The sequence below is a fragment of the Canis aureus genome, chromosome X (assembly GCF_053574225.1).
Source record: "Canis aureus isolate CA01 chromosome X, VMU_Caureus_v.1.0, whole genome shotgun sequence".
Classification (NCBI taxonomy): domain Eukaryota; kingdom Metazoa; phylum Chordata; class Mammalia; order Carnivora; family Canidae; genus Canis; species Canis aureus.
The window spans coordinates 21,043,711-21,070,753 of record NC_135649.1 but is presented as its reverse complement, the minus strand read 5'-3'; the positions used below and the strand labels follow the sequence as shown (position 1 = coordinate 21,070,753).

At 39.9% G+C, this 27,043-nt stretch overlaps 1 pseudogene across 3 annotated transcripts in view; it reads right to left on the bottom strand.

Annotated features, from left to right (window-relative positions):
* LOC144308792 (elongation factor 1-alpha 1 pseudogene) overlaps window positions 1-27,043 on the bottom strand; it is a 279,120-nt pseudogene that overhangs the window by 85,586 nt on the left and 166,491 nt on the right. The window lies entirely within an intron of this gene.

The window sequence follows — 27,043 nt, the reverse complement described above, 5'->3', positions numbered from 1 at the left end:
TTTCCCCAGTCTACCATCAAAGGTCACCCTGAGGTTTCTCAATTTGCCATACTACTACCGGCAGTATTATCACAAACTTCCTTGCAATTCAACTAGCTAACTCTCAAAGAGGAAGAAGTTTTGAGAACTGATGGGTTTTTTTTCCCCATCATCCAAGCATGAAAAGCCCTGACTCATGGACCCATTAATCCATTCATAATTGAAACAATTTTGTGCCAAAAGAATCTGTAGGATGGTGCACTGTTGTATTGTGCTTGCCTTGTTTCTATCCTTGGGACTGAGCTACCCAGTGCTTTAGAAAGATCCACTGTCGAGGTGACGTTATCAAGATGATGACATAGGTTGTTCATGATTTCAGTCTCCCTTACAAGAAGACTGACTAGCAGCTATCCAAAGGTGAAGCTAAAGTACCTCCCTGGCTGCAGAGATTGAGAAATACCACATTGGCAGGGTAGGAGGGGCAGTTTCACTTTGACCACATCACCTCTCCCACAGACCAACACGGTGGTATGCTGAGAGAGCCCCCCACCCCTGGTCCTATGGTTTCTCCAGTGGGAATGAGAGCCCAAGGTGGACATCCAGCTCCCCGAGTGTAAACAACATTTCCAGGGAGGCCCACTCAAATCTTGCCTCATGGGGATCACTGGGAGAACCTGTGGGGCTCAACCACTAGAGATCAGATAGACTGAGAAAGGGGGCAGTGTTACAGCAAGCAACACTTAGCTCATACAACTCAATAGCAAAGAAACAAATAATTAGATTTTAAAATTGGTCAAAGGTCCTAAATAGAGATTTTTCCAAAGAAGATATACAAATGGGAGGAGGTGGGGCAAGATGGCGGAACAGTAGGGTACCCAAGTCACCTGTCCCCACCAACTTACCTAGATAACTTTCAAATCATCCTGAAAACCTACGAATTCCGCCTGAGATTTAAAGAGAGAACAGCTGGAATGCTACAGTGAGAAGAGTTTGCGCTTCTATCAAGGTAGGAAGACGGAAAAAAAAAAGAAATAAAAAATCATCCAAGGGGGAGGGGCCCCGCAAGGAGCTGGGCTAAGGCCGCGTGGCAAGCGCCCCCAGGACAGGAGACCCCAGTCCCAAAGAAGCAAAGCTGCACCAATCTTCCCGACGGAAAGGCACTCACAGAGAGCTCGGACAGGACCTCAGGAGGGGCAGTGGAGCCCTCATTCTCCAGAGGAACTGCGCCCCGGGGAGAGTGAGCCACACCCTGCGGCTGAGGTCCCTAAAGTGCTGCAACGCGCGTCTGGCGGGACATCAGGAGCACCTCCGGCAGTGGCTCTGGTGGCGGCTCCGCACCGAGGAGGCTGCACGGCCCAGGAGCACGATCCCAGCTGTGCAGGCCCTGGAGCCCAGGGTGCTGAGGGACACAGCCCAGGATTGGGCGCTCCCTCCGGGACAGGCAGAGGCCGGGAGGACACAGGGAAGCAAGGGCGCTCCTACTGCCGGGTGGCCCCAAACAGTGCAGATCAGGGCCCCCGCCCCCGGAGCATCCAGGCCCTGCAGAATGGGAGCTGTGGTAGCTACTGTGGGAGCTGACTCTAGGGCTGGAGAGCTGGCCGCCGCCACTGTTATTTCTCCTCCTGGTGTCACCTTGTACCTGGGAATGAGCAGGGGCCTCACAGGATGAAGAGCTCACACTGATCCGTGCACCTGGCAGGGGACTGGGCAGCTCCCCGAGGTGCACACAACTGAGAATCAGCACAGCAGGCCCATCCCCCAGAAGACAAGCTGGAAGGACAGAGGAAAAACAAGTTATTGACCAAGCAGCACTGGAAAGTTCCAGGAGAAGTCGAGGGATTGACAGTATATAGAATAGGAGGATAATCCCCCTTGTTTTTTGTTTTCTGTTTGTTCCCACCTCCCCTTTTTTTCCCTCTCTCTTTTTCTGCTTTTTCCAGTACAACTTGTTTTTGGCCACTCTGCACTGAGCAAAATGACTAGAAGGAAAAACTCACCACAAAAGAAAGAATCAGAAATAGTACTCTCTCCCACAGAATTACAAAATTTGGATTACAGTTCAATGTCACAAAGCCAATTCAGAAGTACAATTATAAATCTACTGGTGGCTCTAGAAAAAAGCATAAAGGATTCAAGAGACTTCATGACTGCAGAATTTAGATCTAATCAGGCCGAATTTAAAAATCAATTAAATGAGATGCAATCCAAACTGGAGGTCCTAACAACAAGGGTTAACGAGGTAGAAGAATGAGTGAGTGACATAGAAACAAGTTGATGGCAAGGAAGGAAGCTGAGGAAAAAAGACAAAAACAATTAAAAGATCATGAGGATAGGTTAAGGGAAATAAATGACAGCCTCAGAAGGAAAAATCTACGTTTAATTGGGGATCCCGAGGGCGCCAAAAGAGACAGAGGACCAGAAAGTGTATTTGAACAAATCATAGCTGAGAACTTCCCCAACTTGGGAAGGGAAACAGGCATTCAGATCCAGGAGATAGAGAGATCCCCCCCTAAAATCTATAAAAAACGTTCAACACCTCACATTTAATAGTGAAGCTTGCAAATTCCAAAGATAAACAGAAAATCCTTAAAGGAGCAAGAGACAAGAGATCTCTAACCTTCATGGGGAGAAGAATTAGGTTAACAGCAGACCTCTCCACAGAGACCTGGCAGGCCAGAAAGGGCTGGCAGGATATATTCAGGGTCCTAAATGAGAAGGACATGCAGCCAAGAATACTTTATCCAGCAAGGCTCTCATTCAGAATAGGAGAGGTAAAGAGCTTCCAAGATAGGCAAAAATTGAAAGAATATGTGACCACCAAACAAGCTCTGCAAGAAATATTAAGGAGGACTCTGTAAAAGAAGGAGAACGCCCAAAGAAATAATCCACAAAAACAGAGACTGAATAGATATTACGATGACACTAAATTCATATCTTACAATAGTAACTCTGAACATGAATGGGCTTAATGACCCCATCAAAAGACGCAGGGTTTCAGACTGGTTAAAAAAGCAAGACCCATCTATTTGCTGTCTACAAGAGACTCATTTTAGACGTAAGGACACCTACAGCCTGAAAATAAAAGGTTGGGGAACCATTGACCATTCAATGGTCGTCAAAAGAAAGCAGGGGTAGCCATTATTATATCAGATAAATTAAAGTTTATTCCAAAGACTGTAGTAAGAGATCAAGAGGGACACTATATCATACTAAAAGGATCTATCCAACAAGAGCACCTAAAAATCATGAATATTTATGCCCCAAATGTGGGAGCGGCCAATTATATCAATTAATAACCAAAGTTAAGACATACTTAGATAATAATAAACTTATACTTGGTGACTTGAACACAGTGCTTTCTATAATCGACAGATTTTCTAAGCACTACATCTCCAAAGAAACAAGAGCTTTAAATGATACGTTGGACCAGATGGATTGCACAGATATTTACAGAACTTTACATCCAAACGCAACTGAATACACATTCTTCTCAAGTGCACATGGAACTTTCTCCAGAATAGAACACATACTGGGTCACCAATCAGGCCTTAACCAATACCAAAGATTGGGATCATACCCTGTGTATGTTCAGACCATAATGCTTTGAAACTAGAACTAAATCATAAGAAAAAAACAAAAAGAACTAAATCACAAGAAGAAGTTTGGAAGGATTTCAAACATGTGGAGGTTAAGGACCATCCTGCTAAAAGATAAAAGGGTCAACCAGGAAATTAGGGAAGAATTAAAAAGATTCATGGAAACTAATGAGAATGAAGATACAACCTTTCAAAATCTTTGGGACACAGCAAAAGCAGTCCTGAGGGGGAAATACATCACAATATAAGCAGCCATCCAAAAACTGGAAAGAACTCAAAGACAAAAGCTAACCTTGCACCTAAAGGAGCTAGAGAAAAAACAGCAAATAGATCCTACACCCAGGAGAAGAAGAGAGGTAATAAAGATTCGAGCAGAACTCAACGAAATAGAGACCAGAAGAACTGTGGAACAGATCAACAGAACCAGGAGTTGGTTCTTTGAAAGAATTAATAAGATAGATAAACCATTAGCCTGCCTTATTAAAAAGAAGAGAGAAAAGACTCAAATTAATAAAATCATGAATGAGAAAGGAGAGATCACCACCAACACCAAGGATACACAAACGATTTTTAAAACTTATTATGAGCAGCTATACGCCAATAAATTAGGCAATCTAGAAGAAATGGACGCATTTCTGGAAAACCACAAGTTACCAAAACTGGAACAGGAAGAAATAGAAAACCTGAACAGGCCAATAACCAGGGAGGAAATTGAAGCAGTCATCAAAAACCTCCCAAGACACAAAAGTCCAGGGCCAGATGGCTTCCCAGGGGAATTCTATCAAACGTTTAAAGAAGAAACCATACCTACTCTACTAAAGCTGTTTGGAAAGATAGAAAGAGATGGAGTACTTCGTTCTATGAGGCCAGCATCACCTTAATTCCAGAACCAGACAAAGACCGCACCAAAAAGGAGAATTACAGACCAATATCCCTGATGAACATGGATGCAAAAATTCTCAACAAGATACTAGCCAATAGGATCCAACAATACATTAAGAAAATTATTCACCATGACCAAATAGGATTTATCCCCGGGACACAAGGCTGGTTCAAAACTCGTAAAACAATGTGATTCATCATATCAACAAGAGAAAAACCAAGAACCATATGATCCTCTCATTAGATGCAGAGAAAGCATTTGACAAAATACAGCATCCATTCCTGATCAAAACTCTTCAGAGTGCGTGGATAGAGGGAACATTCCTTAACATCTTAAAAGCCATCTTCGAAAAGCCCACAGCAAATATAATTCTCAATGGGGAAGCACTGGGAGCCTTTCCCCTAAGATCAGGAACAAGACAGGGATGTCCCCTCTCACCACTGTTATTCAACATAGTACTGGAAGTCCTAGCCTCAGCAATCAGACAACAAAAAGACATTAAAGGCATTCAAATCGGGAAACAAGAAGTCAAACACTCCCTCTTCGCCGATGACATGATACTCTACATAGAAACCCCAAAAGCCTCCACCCCAAGATTGCTAGAACTCATACAGCAATTTGGTAGCGTGGCAGGATACAAAATCAATGCCCAGAAATCAGTGGCATTTCTATACACTAACAATGAGACTGAAGAAAGAGAAATTAAGGAGTCAGTCCCATTTACAATTGCACCCAAAAGCATAAGATACCTAGGAATAAACCTAACCAGAGAGGTAAAGGATCTATACCCTAAAAACTACACAACACTACTGAAAGAAATTGAGGAAGACACAAAGAGATGGAAAAATATTCCATGCTCATGGATTGGAAGAATTAATAATGTGAAAATGTCAATGCTACCCAGGGAAATTTACACATTTAATGCAATCCCTATCAAAATACCATGGACTAAAAGAAAAAAAATACCATGGACTTTCTTCAGAGAGTTAGAACAAATTATTTTAAGATTTGTCTGGAATCAGAAAAGACCCCGAATAGCCAGGGGAATTTTAAAAAAGAAAACCATATCTGGGGGCATCACAATGCCAGATTTCAGGTTGTACTACAAAGCTGTGGTCATCAAGACAGTGTGGTACTGGCACAAAAACAGACACATAGATCAATGGAACAGAATAGGGAACCCAGAAGTGGACCCTGAACTTTATGGTCAACTAATATTTGATAAAGGAGGAAAGACTATCCACTGAAAGAAAGACAGTCTCTTCAATAAATGGTGCTGGGAAAATTGGACATCCACATGCAGAAGAATGAAACTAGACCACTCTCTTTCACCAAACACAAAGATAAACTCAAAATGGATGAAAGATCTAAATGTGAGACAAGATTCCATCAAAATCCTAGAGGAGAACACAGGCAACACCCATTTTGAACTCGGCCACAGTAACTTCTTGCAAGATACATCCACGAAGGCAAAAGAAACAAAGCAAAAATGAACTATTGGGACTTCATCAAGATAAGAAGCTTTTGCACAGCAAAGGATACAGTCGACAAAACTAAAAGACAACCTACAGAATGGGAGAAGATATTTGCAAATGACGTATCAGATAAAGGGCTAGTTTCCAAGATCTATAAAGAACTTATTAAACTCAACACCAAAGAAACAAAGAATCCACTCATGAAATGGGCAAAAGACATGAACAGAAATTTCACAGAGGAAGACAGACATAGCCAACATGCACATGAGAAAATGCTCTGCATCACTTGCCATCAGGGAAATACAAATCAAAACCACAATGAAATACCACCTCACACCAGTGAGAATGGGGCAAATTAATAAGGCAGAAAACCACAAATGTTGGAGAGGATGTGGAGATAGGGGAACCCTCTTACACTGTTGGTGGCAATGTGAACTGGTGCAGCCACTCTGGAAAACTGTGTGGAGGTTCCTCAAAGAGTTAAAGTAGACCTGCCCTACGACCCAGCAATTGCACTGTTGGGGATTTACCCCAAAGATACAGATGCAATGAAGCGCCAGGACACCTGCACCCCGATGTTTCTAGCAGCAATTGCACTGTTGGGGATTTACCCCAAAGATACAGATGCAATGAAACGCCGGGACATCTGCACCCCGATGTTTATAGCAGCAATGTCCACAATAGCCAAACTGCAGAAGGAGCCTCGGTGTCCATCGAAAGATGAATGGATAAAGAAGATGTGGTTTATGTATACAATGGAATATTACTCAGCCATTAGAAATGACAAATACCCAGCATTTGCTTCAACGTGGATGGAACTGGAGGGTATTATGCTGAGTGAAGTAAGTCAATCGGAGAAGGACAAGCATTATATGGTCTCATTCATTTGGGGAATATAAATAGTAGTGAAAGGGAATATAAGGGAAGGGAGAAGAAGTGTGTGGGAAATATCAGAAAGGGAGACAGAATATAAAGACTCCTAAATCTGGGAAACGAACTAGGGGTGGTGGAAGCAGAGGAGGGTGGGGGGTGGGGGTGAATGGGTGACGGGCTCTGAGGGGGGCACTTGACCTTATGAGCACTGGGTGTTATTCTGTAAGTTGGCAAATTGACCACCAATAAAAAATAAATTTATTAAAAAAAAAAAAACGAAAGAAAATCATGATTGATAATAAATAAATAAATAAATAAATAAATAATTATAAATTGTGCAAATTAAAAGAATATTAGAGAGGCAATATGATATGCACAAGAAATGGTAGCTTAGTAAGGTTTTGAACCAAGACTCTGTCCTCAGAACTCACACTTATAAAGAAAATCAATCTCTTCTGCCATATGTGACACAGGAGCCTGAAAGTGAGGCTGGCTTTCTAATTCACCATGGCTGCTTCCCTTATATTATGTAAAACTTTCTTCCTAGGAGAGTTTTGATACCATGTTATCCCTTCTCAACTTTTCCAGTTTCATTACATGTTATTTACTGACTACATTAACCAGTGACCTTGGCGTCTGAGCTTCTTTAGGTTCTAAGTTCTGCTACTATACAATTCATCAGTCTAAGCTCTCCATCCTTCCATATCAACTGTAGGACTTATCAGCAGTTCACTATCACTTTAGTCACCCATCTTCGTGGTCATGCCTTAGACCTTGTCAACATTCATTAATATCCTAGCACACAGCTTTCACCACATTAGACCCTTGCAGTCCCCTACTCGCCCTCCATTTTCCCCATTTGCCAGCCCTTCCTTCCTGATACTGGAGCCTGCAGTTCACCTGCACTATATTCGCTGACACCTGCAACTTCTTTTTTACTTCAACAGGCTAAATGACACCTCCCTTGCAAAAGCAAACCCCAGTGTTAGTCTCATATCCATATTTCTCTTATGTCTGAGTTTCTGGACACTGCTGGACAAAAAGTCTGATTCTGATTCAGAGCCTTGAAACTCAGCTGGGTCTCATTGATCCTCTCCTTTGACTTGTTTCAGGTCAGTTTCCATTCCATTCTAGCATTCTAATAACCAATATTCCAAATGTTTGTGACTTCTCTCAAGCCTCCAACTCAATTTCTACCGCCTACATTATTCACCCCGTAACTGTGAATATTATGTCATTAATACAATTAAGGCAATTAAATATAAACCCCTTTAACTTTCCTCCACCTATTTAACTATAAATTCAGGCCACCTGCAACACCTGTATCTTCTTTTCTTTCACATTAATAGACTTACTTGTCTTCTTGGTCACACCACCTCCTTTCTTTTCTGGGATTTCTATTCTTTAATTACTTGCTTTATTTCCTATAATTTCAACCTGTTACTCTGTACTAGCTTCTTCAATAAGAAGTCTACATTTGCTAAAGTTCCTCAATTCCCATTTACTCCAAATGTACAACTTAAACACCCATGCTTCCACAATAATAGCTCTGGAAAAGTTCAGAAATGTCTTCTACTTTGCCGTTGTGATCAAACATGCCTCAGTCTAACCTTTTGACTTCTCACAACCTTAGATGGTGTTAAATATGACTTTCTAGAAGTTTTATCTTCCCTGCGCTCCATTACACGATGATCTCATGGCTTTACTCTTATTTCCTTATCCACTGCTTCTCCTTCTCTTTACTGGAGTCTTTCTCTCTCCATTACTTAAATGCTGGCATTTCTCAGGGACTTGCACTTCCCAGGACTTCTTATTTCCTTAGATTATACCAGTTATTCTTAAGTGACTTCACTTGAAATTCACCTGTGCAACATTTAAAAAAATTAACCAGACTTCATACCTGAAAATTATAACAAACAGACTTATTTTCCTTCCTTCCTTCCTTCCTTCCTTCCTTCCTTCCTTCCTTCCTTCCTTCCTTCCTTCCTTCCTTCTTTCCTCTCTCTCCCCATTCCTTCCTTCCTTCCTTCTTTTCTTCCTCTCTCTCCCCATTTCTTCATTCCTCCCTCTTTTAAAAGTATCTATAACTGAACGTGAAATCCCCATTTTATACTCTAGTCAAATATTGCTCATCCTAATCATGGGCATAAATGTGAACCTAGATCAAGATGGCAATGCAAGTGCCTGGGCTGCTATCCCCCTGACATGTCTTTGACATTGGGGAAATATGGAGTATATGAACCATGAAGCCAGTTCTGCATAGTTTACTAGGATGCAGATAATGTAAGTATGTAGCTGAAGGCTTAACCATAACTCTAAGTTTCCCATAACAGACTCTGCAATTGAGGTTTATTCCCATGCACTAGAAAGGAGAAACAAATGTAGCATGAACACCTTAGAATGGCTACCCATTAGAATGGCTACTATGAAAAATAGTACCCATACCCATTAGAATGGCTACTATGAAAAATAACAATAACAAATGCTTGCAAAAATGTGGAGAAATTGGAACACTTGTGCACCATTGGTGAGAATGTAAAATGGTGCAGCTGCTATGGAAAACTGGATGGTGTTTCTTAGAAAAATTAAAAACAGAACTACCATATGATCCAGGATTCCCACTTCTGGGTATATGCCCAAAAGAATTGAAATAAAGGCCTTGAAGAAATATATGCACCTCCAAGCTCATAGAAGCATTATTTATAATAGTCAGGAGGTGAAAACAACACAAGTGTTCAGCAACAGATAAATGGATAAATAAAATGCAATATATACAAACAATGGAATATTATTGAACCTTAAAAAGGAAGAAAACTCTTTCATATGCTACAGCATGGATGAACCTTGAGAACATTATGCTGTTAAATAATCCAGTCATGAAAAGACAAATATTGTTTGATTCCACCTATATGAGGTGCCTAGGGTAGTCAAATTCATGGAAACAGAAAGTATAAGAATGATTACCAGAGCCTGGAGAGTGGAGGAAATAGTTGTTATTTAATGGGTATGGAGTTTCAATTTTACAAGATGAAAAGAGTTCTGGAAATCTGTTGCCCAACAATGGGCATATACTTAAACATACTGAACTATACACTTTAAAATGGCTAAGATAATAAGTTACACATTATGTGGTTTGCCACAATTTAAAAATTTTAAACTACATGGACATTTTGAAGATTTTATTTGCATCAATTTATTGTTGAGGATCATATTCTTCCAGTATAAGACACTGAACTTCAAATTCATTCTTTTTAAGATAATACAGAAGAATGTATTTACAAACAGTATCACTATTATTCATGAGCTATTGACCTCAGTATTAATTATTGTATTCTTACTGTCACAATTAAATGCATACACGGGGGAAAGAAGGAAGTATGAAGAGTTGCCAGATATGGAGGGGTCTTTAAAACAGTAATGAGGTTTACTCAGCAAAAACTTGAGTGACAAACATCCAAGACCAGAAAATTACTGAGACTAGTTTCCTATCCAATGCATTGAAACCTCTCCTCTAAACATAGATGCAATCTTGGGAAACCCAAAGTGACAAAATTGCATGTCTGCCCCTCTGTCAAAGTAGAAATAAGTTGAATTATTTCTTTAAAAAATAGTTATATTTAAAAAAATAAAAATAAAAAAATAGTTATATTTTTGGTAAGGTGTGGATTGAGATTCATACTGACATGGAAAGTTGTCATATGGTGCACCTGTACACCTTAGAAGAATGTTCATGAGAATCAACATCATTATTCATATCAGTTTCATTCCTTTTTCCAGTGGGTGTTAAAGGTGGAAATAAACAGATACCTTTCCATAAATATCCTAGTTTATTGTCTCTGATTATTCAGATGGAAAATAAATGTGTGAGAAATGAGTGAACTCTACGAATGGTGGTTATAAGAAGTTGGGGGACTATGTGTAAAAAAATGAGGAGCTAGAAGTGGAATGTGAAAGGTTTTGTAACCTATCTAACTTAGAATGAACCTATGACTGGCCCTAGAATTTGCAACAGGGTCAGGCTCAGTGAATGTGACAGAAAAAGCAGCTTGAATCTCTTACTCAATGGTTTACACCAGTTATCAGTGCTTGTAGATAAAAACAATAGAAAGTTCCTCAATCCAACTCAAGGTCATCCTGTAGATCACATAGTCCCTCTTGATATATACCTGCTTGATGTCAAAGTAGTGCTGGGTGAAAGATGCAAAATGGAAGCATGACACTCCTAATGGCTTTCAAAGAGGACAACCTTTGTGGACAAGTGCATAAAAATGCATATACTCTTCAAGTACTATGTTTAATTCTCATGCTTTCTCTGGGCATTGGTTTGATGGTTTGAGGTCATGGATATTTAGGTACAAATTTGTAGGACTTAAAGTCCTTCTAAGTCTTCAAGCTAGGAAAATTTCATATGATTCAGTCTAATGAAAACTTGGTCCAGAAAGTAATACCCATCTCATAGTGGGTCAATGGGTACACACAACCACACATTCCTCTTTCTCTGATCTCTGAATGAATGTATAATTGGGATGCATGTTCCTAGATTCTGCAAGATCTCTGCGGTTGCATCTTTGACCTGTGGATAAAGGACCATTTTAATAGAAAAGGCCAAGTGAAAGTCCTCAAAACTTACCATCTCAGAAATCTATATAAAAAGAAATATTACATTGTAAAGGCACTACAGAAACTAGTGTAACCATAAAAGATTTAAAAGATAGAATAGACAGATCCACTTATATTTCTCTCAATTCTTCAGTTTGGCCTTTGCAAAATCAGGTCGTTCATGCCTGGTGACAGTGGACTACTATAAACTTAACAAAATAGGAGCCCTGACTGCAGTTGCTATGCTGGATGTACTTTTTAATTTTTTGCTGTACTTTCTTTACAAAAGCAGATCAGCATCATTGCAGGCACTTAGTACAAAGCTATTGATTTGGCAGAATACTTTCTTTGTGACACACATCAGTAGGGAGGATTGAAAGCAATTTACTTTTGCATGTCAAAAATAGCAGAGTACATACATCCTCTTTCCTGAGTGCTTCCTAGACATTTCCCTCTCTGGCTCTTTGACATAATATTGTCCACGGGGATCTTGAATATCTTGAAATTCTTTTAGAAAATCATTCTGGTCCACTTCATTTTAATTGGACCTGCTGAGCTGGAAATGACAGATATCCTAGATGCCTGTATAAAACACTTCTATACTAAGAGACAAGAAATAAGTTCTATAAGATTTGTGGACCTACCATATTGTTGAAATTTTTAGAAGTTCACTTATATCTCAAAAAGAGGTAAATAAACCACATAAAGTTTCAGGACCTGCAATATTGGTGAAGTTTTAGTAGAGGCAGGGTGTGTCTTCAAAGACACTAGTATTTTTCTAAAGAACAAGTTCTCACACCTTGTAACTCATCACCAAGAGAGGCACAGCATTTATTTGTCCCCAATAGAAGAATCATATAGAAATAGACACTTAGAACTCTAAAGAAATAACAAGCCCCCTGTGGTAGAGAAATCCTCTCTATTTGCAAAACATCTGCTATGTTACTATGTCCAGTCAACACGGGGCACCTGAACACAGGGTACCAAGAGACTTTACAAAGAGAGATCTCCAAAATAAAATCATGGCATTAACAAGTCCACAATGTCATAAGTTTGGGTAGTTATAACAGCTATCCACTTAACCCCTTATACATGAAGCAATACATTTGGGACTAGGTTCAAGTAGGTCCAGAAGGTATGAATCAACTACATAAATAGGTGGTCAAGATGCCCATGTCACCTAACTTTGTTGCATTAACTCCTATGCTTCAACCCACACCTCATGAGATCTCTGTAACCAACTGATAGAGGAGGAAACCCCTAGGGTCTGATTTACAGAAAGGTTAGCATAGTATGTTGGCACTAGCCAGAAATGGACTGCTGCTGCCATGTTATAACTTCATTCAAGTGGCCCAAACCAGAAGATTGAGTATACAGAAGAGGTATATGGATGGCTCTATGGAAATGGACACAAAACATACAGATATTTGTCTCAAGTTAATACCCACCAAATAATATACATCACAGAGAAATCTCTTAACAACCATATGTTAAAAAATAAAATAAAATAAATAGGTATTAGGGTAAAGTTTGCTTCATAGAATGTGTCCCCCCCCAAAAAAAAAAAAAAAACAACCATATGGACAAGAGATTCATTCAGTGGATCTCAGCCTATGTCACTCTTCAGCTACCCCAGTACTCGTACAATGTGCTTATGGAAAAAGGGATATTCCAGTTATGCATGAACCCAACCAACTGCAACTGCTGAATATGCCAAACCTTCAGTAATAGAAATGGACAGTATCAGTCCCCAGAATGGCACCAGTACTCAGATAGGTCAGCCAGACAACTGGTTGATGATCAATTACATTAGACCCCTTCAAATTTAGGGAAAGCAGCAATTCATCTCAACCTGAATAGATATATAAGGCAGGTATGTTTTTGCCTTCACTACCAGCAGAACTTTCAGCATCCCCACCATGCAGAGTCTGAGAAAATTCTTGATCCACTAACATTGAACTGTGCACAATAATAGTCAATACCAAAGGGACCACTTTACACAAAGGAGGCACAACAATGGGCTCATGGACATGAGAGTCCCTGGAGTTGCCATGTACTTTATCACCCATCAGCAAGCCTAAGACAATGGAACCTAGACATGTCAAAGGATAAGCTAAGACACCAGCTCAGTCACAACATCTTGAAATATAGAATAACCACTGAAATGGTAGCCAATATATTATTTTCTTGAATAGCTTAAAAGCTTAAGTTCAGGAACTGAAGAAGGGCAGTAGTAGGAGTGGCTCCATTGACTATCATTCCAGTGACCCATTTGTGAGACTTTTGCTTCCCCATTCCTGCAAACCTAAGCTATTCTGGATTTGAAATAGTGGTTGCAAGGTTGGGAGCCACTTCTACTTGATGACACAGTAAATGTTTCAGTGAACCAGAAGATGCAACTCCCATCTTGCAACTTTGGGAGCATAATGCCAGTGGAACAATGGGAATGAAAGAAATTTTTGTATTTACTGAGGTAATTACCCTAAATTTTATTAGCATTGTTCTATGCACAGCGATAGGGAGAATTCTGTTTGAAACTCGCATCTTTTAATGCATCTATCCCAATGATAACTGTAAATATCCAATTACAGCAACCAGGATCCAAAAAGGGAAAAGCAACTAAGTGATCAAACCCTTCTGGGATGAAGGTCTGGGTCACTCAACAAAACAAGCAACCTAATTTAGCCAAGATACTAGTTTATTGTGAAGAAAGTATAAACATGGTAGTTGTAGTGGGAGATGATTAATATAAATTATGGTTCTGGGACCAGATATAGTAGCAGGAACTGTATCTCAGTGTACCGTCATAAGAATAATCCTCCTTTTCAGGAGACTAGAACTGGCCACCAATATGAAGGGTACTTTTTCATCCAGAAAAGAAATGAGAATATGTTGTTCTCACAAAAATGGAGGCTCCAAATTATAGTGTTAAGGAGTAGATTGTAGTACCTTGAATTTATGCCCTTGAAAACTGAAAGTTTACACAAGAGGAGTCCTTGTCCTGTCGGGTCCTTGGCTCCTTGCTCAAAAGAGATCCCTGGCTGTCACCACTGTCACCTTGTCTGCTAATAGCACCAGCTCTCATGGAATCCTTCAGACTGAGATCCAAGCTCCAGTAGATCATCCTTTATGACTGTTTCAATGAAAATGACAATTGCACAGCCATAAAAAAAGGATGAGATCATGCCATTTGCAACAACATGGATGAACCTAGAGGGTATTATGCTAAGTGCAATAAGTCAGACTGAGAACAACAAATATCTTACGGTTTCACTCATGTATGGGATCTAAAAAACAAACAAATGAATAAACAAGCAAGCAAAAGGCAGAATCAGACCTATAAATACAGAGAATAAATTGATGCCTGTCAGAGGGGAGGAGGGAGGAGGATGGGCAACATGAGTGGAGGGGAGTGGGAGGTACAGGCTTCCAGTTACTAAATGAATAAGTCACAGGGATAAAAGGCACAGCATAAGAAATACAGTCAATGATATTGTAATAGCGTTCTATGGTGACAGATGGTAGGTACGCTTGCAGCGAGCATAGCATAATGTATAAACTTGTTGAATCACCAAGTTGTACATCTGAAACTAGTATGACATTTAAAAATGTTTACTAGTATAAAATTTAAAAATTAAAAAAGAAAAACAAATGACAACAGCTTCATCAAAGATCTGACCCAATCAGACTCCTGGAAACTCTGGCTTTCCCGTTTTTAGCCTTAAATGTAGTGCCATAACATGGGCTATGGGTTCCAACTTTCTGATGATTACTTGAAGGAGTGAGATGACACAACCTAGAAGTTCAAGAGAGTCAGTCAGCTGAACCAAGGTGGTTTCATAGTGCTTACCCAGACATATACAATGTGAACAAGCAACCCAGCTGTGTTTTCTCAAGAAACTGTATAAATCTCTGTAACATGTTCCTTTGTATTTTCTTTCTCTCCTTCCTTGCCTCATTTCCTTTCTCTGCTCATTCTAGCTGCTCTGTAATTGCAGACTTCAATAAACCCTTAGGCCACCAGCTTTACTTTAGTCTCTGTTTTGTAGTAAACTTGGGCTAAGACACATCTCTTCTATTTCTTGGTCATGGGCACCATAATCCCAGTTCCACAGGTCACAAACCTGAAGGTTCTTCCTAGACATTTTGCTTTTATTCAATGTCCATATTTCTTCCAGTCATCTACCTGGCAAAGTCTGAACACTGAAACATGATGAACAATGAATGACTTCCATGCTGCAGCTCCTGCCATCTCTACAACTCCACTTAGGGCTTTTCTTTTTGTGAGGCTCCCCTCAGGAACTGTGATCTACTTGCAGGATATGGTATGCCTCTTCTATATTTCTTCTCATGAGTCTCCTAGGTTCACCATTCTGTGTTCAGAGCATCCTCCTTATTCCCAATGTTCACCTGGTAAGAAACTGCTCATCACTCAAGATGAAGTGTATGGATCATAGCCTCTATGAAGCTCTACCTGCCACTGCTGCCAGAGAGATACAATAAGAAAAAAACACAGCTAATATTTATATAGTCCTTACTCCATACCAGGTACTGTCCTAGGAGATTTGCATGTGATACACTCACTTGGTTCTCACATCAATCCTATAAATTAAGTACCATTATTATCCTCTTTTTCACAGGTAAGGAAACTAAGTCACAGAGAACTTAGGTCACATATGTAGTCCAGTATTTAAATGAGCATGCTCTTAACAATCATGTTCTCCTACCTTGCCATTACACAAATCTGCCTGGCCAGGCATGCTATATACTTTGTGTTCATGCTATATACGTTTTTTGTTCATAGGAGTACCTCCCAAACAGACAGTTAGTTGCTAGAGTTTAAGATATTAAAATTGTTACAATGTGTCTAGCACAGAACAAAGAACCTGGTGCAAAGTAGGTACCCAATAAATATTTACTGAATTTATTAATTAATCTGTTATGATTCTTCAGAATTACAGATCTAGAACTAAGTTTGCCATTTTACAAAGCATTTTTCCTATGAATCACCTCATTTGTTACTTCCAATATTTCTGTAAAATATTTATTCTTAACAGGGTTACACATTTAATAAATGGAATAGGCAAGGCTTGAACTCAAATGTTTTTATACAAAACCCTGTGCTTTGCCTCACTGTATATATTGGCTTACCTGGTCATTTCTGGGTGACAATGTTGAAATACTTGGAAAATTTTTTAAAAAAAGAAAATTTTTGAATTTTCTCATTCTTTCAGGGGCTAGGTAAAAAAAAAAAAAAAACACCTACATCCATAAAACTCCTTAGGAAGATGGCCAGGCTTGGGCAGCATATTATATACCCGAAGTTATACTTTATCAGACTAAATCCATTCTAATAGAAAATAACCACTGGGTGGCTCAGCGGTTGAGCGTCTGCCTTTGGCTCAGGTCATGATTGTGGGATCTGGGACCGAGTCCTACACTGGGCTCCTTGCAGAGAGCCTACTTCTCCCTCTGCCTATGTCTCTGCTTCTCTGCCTGTGAGTGTGTCTCATAAATAAATGAATAATATCTTTTTTAAAAAAATAAAATAAGATTAAACAACTCACCTAACTTAAAGAAAAGTTATAATCTGTACTGGCCAAAATATTAGATCTCCAGTATGTTCAAGACAGTAGTATCAAGCACTGCAAAAGTCTTTACCTTTGATGTTAAGGATCGTTCACCTCCCTTAGTCACCCAAAATCATAATTTTTTGAAATTGCCCATGGTAATCCTCTTAGTAAGATTCACCAACATTTAAATCTATTAAGTAAGTATATGTTCTTCAGTCAAATCTTTGAAGCTCATTGAAAGTGTTAATAATGTGTTTTGCTATTCATACATTTTACTAGAATGGGCCAGACTTAAAATCATTGTCACATCTTGAATATAATTACAATGAAAGCTTAAAGAAACGATGGTGCAAACACTGACTAAACTTCTAAATATGTACTAAGCATTGTACCTGGCACAGTAGTAATGCAATAAGCTCCACGAGTGTGAGGATTCTGTTTTAACTCACTATTTTACATACATAGTTTAACAGAGTGCTTGGCAAGTAGTGGGTATTCACAAATATTAACATAATATATAAATAAAATATGACCAATGCTTGGCCCCTGCCCTTGAAAATATTGCAATATACAATATTTGGACCTCATGAGAAGTTATTTTGAGCCCATTGGATAAACTCATGTTCCACAATAATAGATGAGCATCTCCAGGACCACAGAAATGACACAGAGAAATAATTAGGTATGATGTGATATGGAGAGCATTGTGACATGCGGCTTTGTAGGGAAGGAAAAAGGCTGTGGAAAATAAGAGTGACCTAAGTGTGCCTAGAGGTCTTAAAAATGCTCACTATAGGAAGTTCCATTTCTCTAGTTTATCTCTTTGGAAAAAAGAATGAGATTGTGGAATGTGGAAGCATCTTGATTATAGAGTTCAGATCCCACTTACTGTAGCTTGAGTCATTCTGTGAACTCTGTGACCCAGCCTCATACAGAGCCATGACATAGTAGGTGCTTCCTATGTATTGTGGAAAGAATATAATTCAGTCAAATGAAATGGGTGCTCTCAACCCCACGAGACAGAGGAAGACTTCTAGTCAAGCTCTCTATTGGCATCTTGTGGTCATAATTACACATGACACTCAACCCCAGAAATAGGACCGAGGACAAGCAATTCACTTTTACAGATAGAGAAAAAAAGAAGTTTGGTGGTGAGTGGCAGGTGGAGGCAGGACAGAAAGCATTCTCTAAGTGCAGGACTGACTCTCACCTTGGTGGCTGTGTCCCAGGACTCTGAGGGTACATGACCCATAGGCAGGAGCCTCAGTAGCCACCCTCTGCTTACAAAGGCACATCTCTGAGCTGAAGCTGGACTGAGAAAGTTACTTCTTTTGAAGTGTTTAGGCCATCTCAGAGTTCAGAGAACAGGATCCACATAAGTTCCCACCATATCTTTCCAATAGCAATGATAGACAATTGGGGTAGAGGTAAGGAATTGAGCTGCCATATCACAACTCTGTGCAAGCAAAAGAACTTGGATCTCAAAATGGCAAGACTGAAAGAAGATGGGGATCTGGTCTTGAAACAGAAGGCATAGGTTGTATGGGGCCTTGTTCCATCAATCCTAGAATGTTAGATTGGTTCTACCTACTCATACACCTCAAAAAAGATAAGGAGGCTTTCCACATTTTGTTTATCCATTTACCAGCCGTGAAAAAGGAATGAAGAGTTGATACCTGTGGCTACGGTGATGAACGTTGAAAACATGATGCTAAGTCTAAGAAGTCAGACACAAAATGCCACATACTGTATGATTTCATTTTTTCAAAAATTTTAAATTTATTTATTCATGAAAGACACAGAGAGGCAGAGGCATAGGCAGAGGGAGAAGCAGGCTCCTCGCTGGGAGCCCGATACAGGACTCAATCCCGGATCCCAGAATCACGACCTGAGCCAAAGGCAGATGCTCAGTAGCTGTGCCACCAAGGTGTCCCATGTATGATTTCAATTATATGAAATGTCAAGAACAGGTAAATCCATGGAGACAAAAAGTAGATTGGTGGTTGTCAGGAATTGGAGGTAGGTGTGGGGAATTAGGAATGAGTGTTTTATCGGCATGGGGTTTCTTTTTGGGTTGATTAAAAGTTCCAGAATTAGATAGTGGTGACTGTTGTAAAGTTTTGCGAATATAATAAAAACGACTGAATTGTGCACTCTAAAATGATGTACTTTATAGTATATGAATTATATCTCAATTTTTTAAAAGATTAATAAGAAAATGCAAGACTAATACAAGAAGGAAATTTTGAACCACCCTGAACTTTGTGCACAATTCTGCATGGCAGGTCAGCTTTGGGGAACCCTGAGGCTCACAACTGCTCATTATCAAGCAGTATTGTGCACTTGAATAGGCACAGGATCTTCTGCAGAAAGCTTAGGGCAGCATTTTCTGCCTGATATCTGAACCTGTGCTTCCAGGATCAAATATTTATACCAGAGGGGAAATTTTTCTACCTCCAGGTGAAAGGATAAGCTTCTAGTTTCTCTTGTGTGTTCCCAGAAAATACTGACTCCAGTTATATACTGTCAGAGCTGTCACAACCCAGAGTACAGCAATACCACCATTAAAACCAAGGCTGTATAGATAATCAGAATCAAAAAGTGTCAAAAAATGTTAGACACAGTTGAAGAAGCTAGGAGCATGGGTAGAATTTTATAGACCCAGTCATACTTTATAGGAGTAGATCCATTCTAATAGATAATAAGATGAAGCAAGCTATCTAATTTAAAGAAACGTTACAATCTGTAATTTAAAAAAAAAACTAAGAGCTATAAATGCAGGATTCCAAGTAAAATAGATAATTACTGAGGCCTTACTACAAGGATCCAAGAGGACAAATTAGAATAGCTGACATAAACTGATTACTTACTACTTGCCAGGTGTTGTAATAAGTATTTTAGAAATAATTTCTTTCCCATAATTACCCCCATGAGGTCGGCTCAGAGAGGCTAAGTAAAGAGCTCAAAGTCACAGGGCTACTAAAATGTGGCCCATGTCCTTCGCCTTGCCCACAGTACTCCTAGATGGTGGGTTATGCTGAGATCAAGAGGGAAGCTAGCTCTCCATCCACTCCCACCTGGAGAAGGGAGGCTGTAGGTTTGGAGAACACAGGGACAGCAAAGGCAGCTACATTGGCAGCATCTGTCCTACAGGCTCCGAAGGGTGGAAATCAACCGACACGCCGTGTGATCAGGGCAGGGAGAGGACTGCAAAAAGAGGATGTACCAGGTACGAGCAGAGGGCGAGTTTTAGTCTTTATTCCCTCTAAGATGCCTATGAGCTGTGAGGGACAGATCTGAGGCCACTCTTATGTCCTGAGCCCTAATTTCATCCCCTGGGCAAGGACAAACTGGCCCCAAGAAAAGGTGGTCCTCAGCTCTAGAGGACGTGAGGCGTCCTGCCAGGTCTCTGTCGGCATCTAGCGGTCATTGCGGCATAGGACACCCAACGCAGGATGGGCGCGTTTGAGCTGGCTAGTGGAAGAACAGGAGGGCAGAGCAGGGGTTCTTTACTTGGGGATGGAAGGGAAGGGCGAGAGGCTCTGTGAAAGTTACCTCCTCCCCCCTTGAGTCATATGTGAAAGCTATACTGGTGCATTTCCTCGTAGCTGTCATCCGTTCCACCGTGGCTTTTGTGACACTCATAATTTAAGAACCACAGCTGGAGGGTCAGGAAGTGGTGTCCCAGAGAGAAGCTGGCTCTGGACTGCGGGCCCTCTCACTGGGCTCTCACTCTAGTGGGCAAAGAGGCTGCAGCCGGGGCCCCAGCATGGCTCTCTACTCACAAAATGCTGTGCTGAGTGAGGGACTTAGGAGCATGTTTGAATGGACAAGGTATGTCCATAGCTCTCCTAGAACCGATGTAACCAAGCAGCTAAGTATGAACCATAATTAAAAAGCAAAAGCAAAGATTAGAACTTGAAAAGCTATATGGAACATCAGGTCTGACATTAGCTCAGTTGAACAAAAGGAAGGTGCTATAAATCGAGGAAATGCAATGTTCAGGTCAGAAAGCAGAAAGATTCCAAAGTAAGCAGAGAACAAGGGGACTGGTCAGAATGAATGAGACTACCCCACCAGAGAGTCAGAGGGCTGTTTTCATGTAGTGCCAACGACCCAGTGTGTTGAGAATTGCTGCTAAAGGTAACCAACTGTTCACTGCCTGGGTAGCTCAGTCCGTTAAGCCACGGACTCTTGATTCCAGTCAGGTTATGATCTTGGGTCCTAAGATGGAGCCCTAAGGGCTCCATGCTCCGAACTCAGCAGGAGTCTGGGATTCTCTCTCTCTCTCCTTCTCTTCACCCTTCCACCCTCTCCCTCTAAATAAATCTTTCAAAAATCTTAAAAATAAAAATAAAAGTCAGAAATCTGTTTCTTATGATTCAATTTGGTTCATGCTTTAAAAGCATTTCTCCTATAGTGCTTTTAAATATGCCATAAGGTCTCTCTCACAGAGAACAAAATTACAAAACAAACTGTGGAAATTGTAAGGCATTCTTTTCCTCCAGAGATCGACTACGCTTTCAAGAAAAGTAAGACATGACTTTTCCTACTTAGGAAAATACATTATTTGATTAAAACCCAGCCACAATTTCTAGCTTCAATCAGTATCTGCAGCATTAGACTCAGTAGCTGTCAACCAGGCACCATGGTACAGGGGACAGGGCAGAAACACTTGTGAAACTTACAAAATACAAATGCCTTGCCCACTTGCACCCATCATCCCTGGAAGGATGGGAGGGAGGAAAGGACAGGGGCAGTTACACTTTAAAAAAGAAAAAAAAAAACAAAACCCATCCCAGGTGATTTAACACATACCCACAAACACATCTTTCCACTGGAGAAATGCTGAACTCTGATGAGTAGCTAAAAGTTAAGTTAAAAAGTTTGGTTAAAAAAAAAGGGGGGGGGGGGCAGCCCGGGTGGCTCAGCAGTTTAGCGCCACCTTCAGTCCAGGGCCTGATCCTGGAGACGAGGGATCGAGTCCCATGTCGGGCTCCCTGCATGGAGCCAGCTTCTCTCTCTGCCTCTCTCTCTCTCTCTCTCTCTCGAATAAATAAATAAAATCTTTAAAAAAAAGTTTGGTAAATTATAATTCTGTCTTGCAAAAAACAAAAGCCCAAGAAACAAAAAAGGAACATAAAGACAAGTATCTAACACTTACTTAAATTTAAAATTGTATTTATTTTAAAACATGATTACAAAAGTATATGTGCTATAAAAGATTCATGAACAAGTCATTTCTCCATTTCTTCAAAGTGAACATAATGCTATATACACAGAAATAGGGAGTTACTGCTTGTTTTTACAAAACTGCAATCATTTACTCTGTGAATCATTTTTCTTAATATATGATCGACACCTACCCAAGTCAACTGATTCTATATATTATTATATGCATAAATGTTTTTAACAGTTGCATAATAATTGATAGCAGATTGTACCATATCTTATTCAACCATTCCTTTCCCTTCTCAGACAAACCTTCAGTTTGGTTTCAGGTTTTGACAGTACAAATAAAGATGAAATAAACATTTTCTACATATATTATTGTGCATTAGTGCTTTTATTCCCAAAAGATTGCTTCCCCAAAGTAAGTGTGCTGCATAAAAGAACATGTGTATTCTTACTATTACCAGACATTACCATAACTATTTTATAAAAAGCTTTCAGTAATTTACCCCCAACCCCAAATGCACACTCCAACAGCATGTGAATGGCTTTCTTCCTCTCCATTTGCACCAGCAGGGGATGGTTTGTTTCCTTTAGTTATTGCTCCATTTTGCATCTCCCTTACCAATAATGAAGCATCTTTTCATATGTTTTCTTTTTTTAAAGATTTAGTATTTATTTGAGAGGCAGGAGAGAGCATCTGACAGGGGTAGGAGGGCAGGGGGAGATGAAGAGAAAAAATCTCCAGCTGAACACAGAGCCTGATGCGAAGTTCAATCTCAGGACCCCAAGATCATGACCTAAGACCAAATCAAGAGTCAGATGTTTAACTGACTGAGCCACCCAGGCGCCCTCTCTTGTCATGTGTTTATCAGACATCTGTATTTTCTCTTCTGAGAATATCTTGTTCATTAACCATTTTTTCACTGATTCGTTTGCTTTACTCTGATCAAGATACATTAGTCTTTCTGTAAGTATGTCATGCCATGTATTTCAGATTATTGTTTCTCTTTTGGTTTTTTCTTTTTTGTTTTTATTATAGTTTGTTAACTTTAGTGGATTTTAACGTGCCAATGTTTTTATGACTAGTAATCTCTAGGTCACTGTCTTATGAAATTCTTTCCTATACAAAGATTATGACATAGCATCCCCAATTTTCTTATAATATTTTATCAATTTATTTATATATGCTAATTTTTCTAAAGTTATAAGAAAAAAGGCTGGCTTAGTATTATTCCATAAATATTCAATTATCTTATCATCATTTATAAAGAAACCACCCTTTCCTAGCAGGCACAAAACACATCTTTTTCATGTATTAATTCATATACATTGGCATCCATATCTATAATTTCTATTTGTTCCCACTAATCTACTTGACTATTTTTGTTATTGTTCCATTCAATGAGTCAGCAAGAGCTGGAGCAGTATATGAAGAACCATAATTACTTTCAGAGAGTGGGTATTCCCTGGAAGAATAGGACGTCCAATGGTCTCTAACTTCAGATCAGATGACTTCATAATTCTAATTGTTTAAATCTTAGGTTTGAATAAGAATTTGATTCTACAAAATAATGTGTAAGACAAAAATCAAAGTATCTATAGTTAGAGTGAGCAATACAAAGTGAGTGGTCAAACAATTTTATTATCTTGTTAGGCTAGCAACTTATTGTTATCTCCAGAACATGATTTAAATTCACCAGTCTTTTGTGTGTGTGTGTTTTAATTTATTTATGATAGTCACAGAGAGAGAGAGAGAGAGGCAGAGACACAGGCAGAAGGAGAAGCAGGCTCCATGCACCGGGAGCCCAACGTGGGATTCGATCCCGGGTCTCCAGGATCGCGCCCTGGGCCAAAGGCAGGCGCCAAACCGCTGCGCCACCCGGGGATCCCAAATTCACCAGTCTTGATGTGCAAGAGTAACTTTTTCAAAAGTGTGGTAAAATAAACATAGTATAAAAATTACCAACTTAGCCACTTTAAGTGCACAGTTCAGTAGTAAGTATATTCTCATTGATATGCAACCAATCTTCAGAACTTTTTTTAAATTCTTTTTATTGGAGTTCAATTTGCCAACATATAGCATAACACCCAGTGCTCATCCCGCCAAGTGCCCCCCTCAGTGCCCATCACCCAGTCACCCCAACCCCCCTGCCCACCTTCCCTTCCACTACCTCTTATTCGTTTCCCCGAGTTAGGTGTCTCATGTTTTGTCACCCTTACTGATATTTGCACTCCTTTCCCTTTATTCCCTTTCACTAATTTTTATATTCCCCAAATGAGTGAGACCATATAATGTTTGTCCTTTACCGACTGACTTATTTCACTCAGCATAATACCCTCCAGGTCCATCCACCTACAGAACCTTTTAATATCCATTAATCAACTCCCCATTTGTCCCTCCCCGCAGCTCCTGGCAACCATCATTTAATTTTCTGTTTCTATGATTTTGACTACTATGGATAACTCATATAATTAGAATTATACAGTAGTTGTTCTGGTGACAGACTTATTTCACTTAGCATAAATGTCCACATTTTTAGAACTACAGTTTTAAAACTATCATATACATTCTGAATATTAACCCCTTTTGAGATATGATTCGCAAAAGTTTTCTCCCATTTTGTACATTGCCTTTGCACTCTGTTGATTATATCCTTCACTGCACATCAGTTTTAAATTTTGATGTAGTCTACTTTCTCTATTTGTACTTTTGTTGCCTATACCTTTGGTGTCATATCCGAGAAATCTTTCCCAAATCCAATGTCGTGAAGATTTTTCCACTGTTTTCTCTAACGAGTTTTACAATTTGAAATCTTTAATATAAGACTGAACCATTTTCAGTTAATTTTTGTATATGGCATAAGATATGAATCACTATTTTTTGCATGTGGATATCCATTTTTCCCAGCACCATGTGTAGAAAAACTGTCTTTAAAAAAAAATATTCATGAGACACAGAGAGAGAGAGAGGCACAGAAACAGGCAGAGGGAGAAGCAGGCTCCATGTGGGGAGCCAAATGGGGAACTCGATCCCAGGATTCCAGGATCATACCCTGGGCCGAAGGCAGGTGCCAAACTGCTGAGCTACCCAGGGATCCCCTAAAAACTGTACTTTTCACATTGAATGCTCTTGATACCTTTGTCAGAAATCACATGATCATATACACAAAGGTTTATTTCTGAGTTCTTTATTCTATTCCATTCATCATGCCAGTACCAACAGTTCTTTTATTATTATTGGAGTTCAAATGGCCAACATATAGCATAACACCCAGTGCTCATCCCATCAACTGCCCCCCTCAGTGCCCGTCACCTAGTCACCCCCACCCCCCGCCCACCTCCCTTTCCACCACCCCTTGTTCGTTTCCCAGAGTTAGGAGTCTCTAATGTTCTGTCTCCCTTTCTGATGTATGCCACTCATTTTCTCTCCTCTCCCTTTTATTCCCTTTCACTATGTTTTATATTCCCCAAATGAATGAGACCATATGTCTGTCCTTCTCTGATTGACTTATTTCACTCAGCATAATACCCTCCAGTTCCATCCACGTCAAAGCAAATGGTGCGTATTTGTTGTTTCTAATGGCTGAGTATATTCCATTGTGTACATAGACTACATCTTCTTTTTTTTTCTTTTTTTCTAATTTATTTTTTATTGGTGTTCAATTTACTAACATAAATAACCCCCAGTGCCGTCACCCATTCACTCCCACCCCCCGCCCTCCTCCCCTTCTACCACCCCTAGTTCGTTTCCCAGAGTTAGCGGTCTTTACGTTCTGTCTCCCTTTCTGATACTTCCCACACACTTCTTCTCCCTTCCCTTATATTCCCTTTCACTATTATTTATATTCCCCAAATGAATGAGAACATATGTTTGTCCTTCTCCGACTGACTTACTTCACTCAGCATAATACCCTCCAGTTCCATCCACGTTGAAGCAAATGGTGGGTATTTGTCATTTCTAATAGCTGAGTAATATTCCATTGTATACATAAACCACATCTTCTTTATCCATTCATCTTTCGTTGGACACCGAGGCTCCTTCCACAGTTTGGCTATCGTGGCCATTGCTGCTAGAAACATCGGGGTGCAGGTGTCCCGGCGTTTCATTGCATTTGTATCTTTGGGGTAAATCCCCAACAGTGCAATTGCTGGGTCGTAGGGCAGATCTATTTTTAACTCTTTGAGGAACCTCCACACAGTTTTCCAGAGTGGCTGCACCAGTTCACATTCCCACCAACAGTGTATGAGGGTTCCCTTTTCTCTGCATCCTCTCCAACATTTGTTGTTTCCTGCCTTGTTAATTTTCCCCATTCTCACTGGTGTGAGGTGGTATCTCCTTGTGGTTTTGATTTGTATTTCCCTGATGGCAAGTGATGCAGAGCATTTTCTCATGCGCATGTTGGCCATGTCTATGTCTTCCTCTGTGAGATTTCTCTTCATGTCTTTTACCCATTTCATGATTGGATTGTTTGTTTCTTTGGTGTTGAGTTTAAGAAATTCTTTATAGATCTTGGAAACTAGCCCTTCATCTGACACGTCATTTGCAAATATATTCTCCCATTCTGTAGGTTGTCTTTTAGTTTTGTTGACTGTATCCTTTGCTGTGCAAAAGCTTCTTATCTTGATGAAGTCCCAATAGTTCATTTTTGCTTTTGTTTCTTTTGCCTTCATGGATGTATCTTGCAAGAAGTTACTGTGGCCGAGTTCAAAAAGGGTGTTGCCTGTGTTCTTCTCTAGGATTTTGATGGAATCTTGTCTCACATTTAGATCTTTCATCCATTTTGAGTTTATCTTTGTGTCTGGTGAAAGAGAGTGGTCTAGTTTTTCATTCTTCTGCATGTGGATGTCCAATTTTCCCAGCACCATTTATTGAAGAGACTGTCTTTCTTC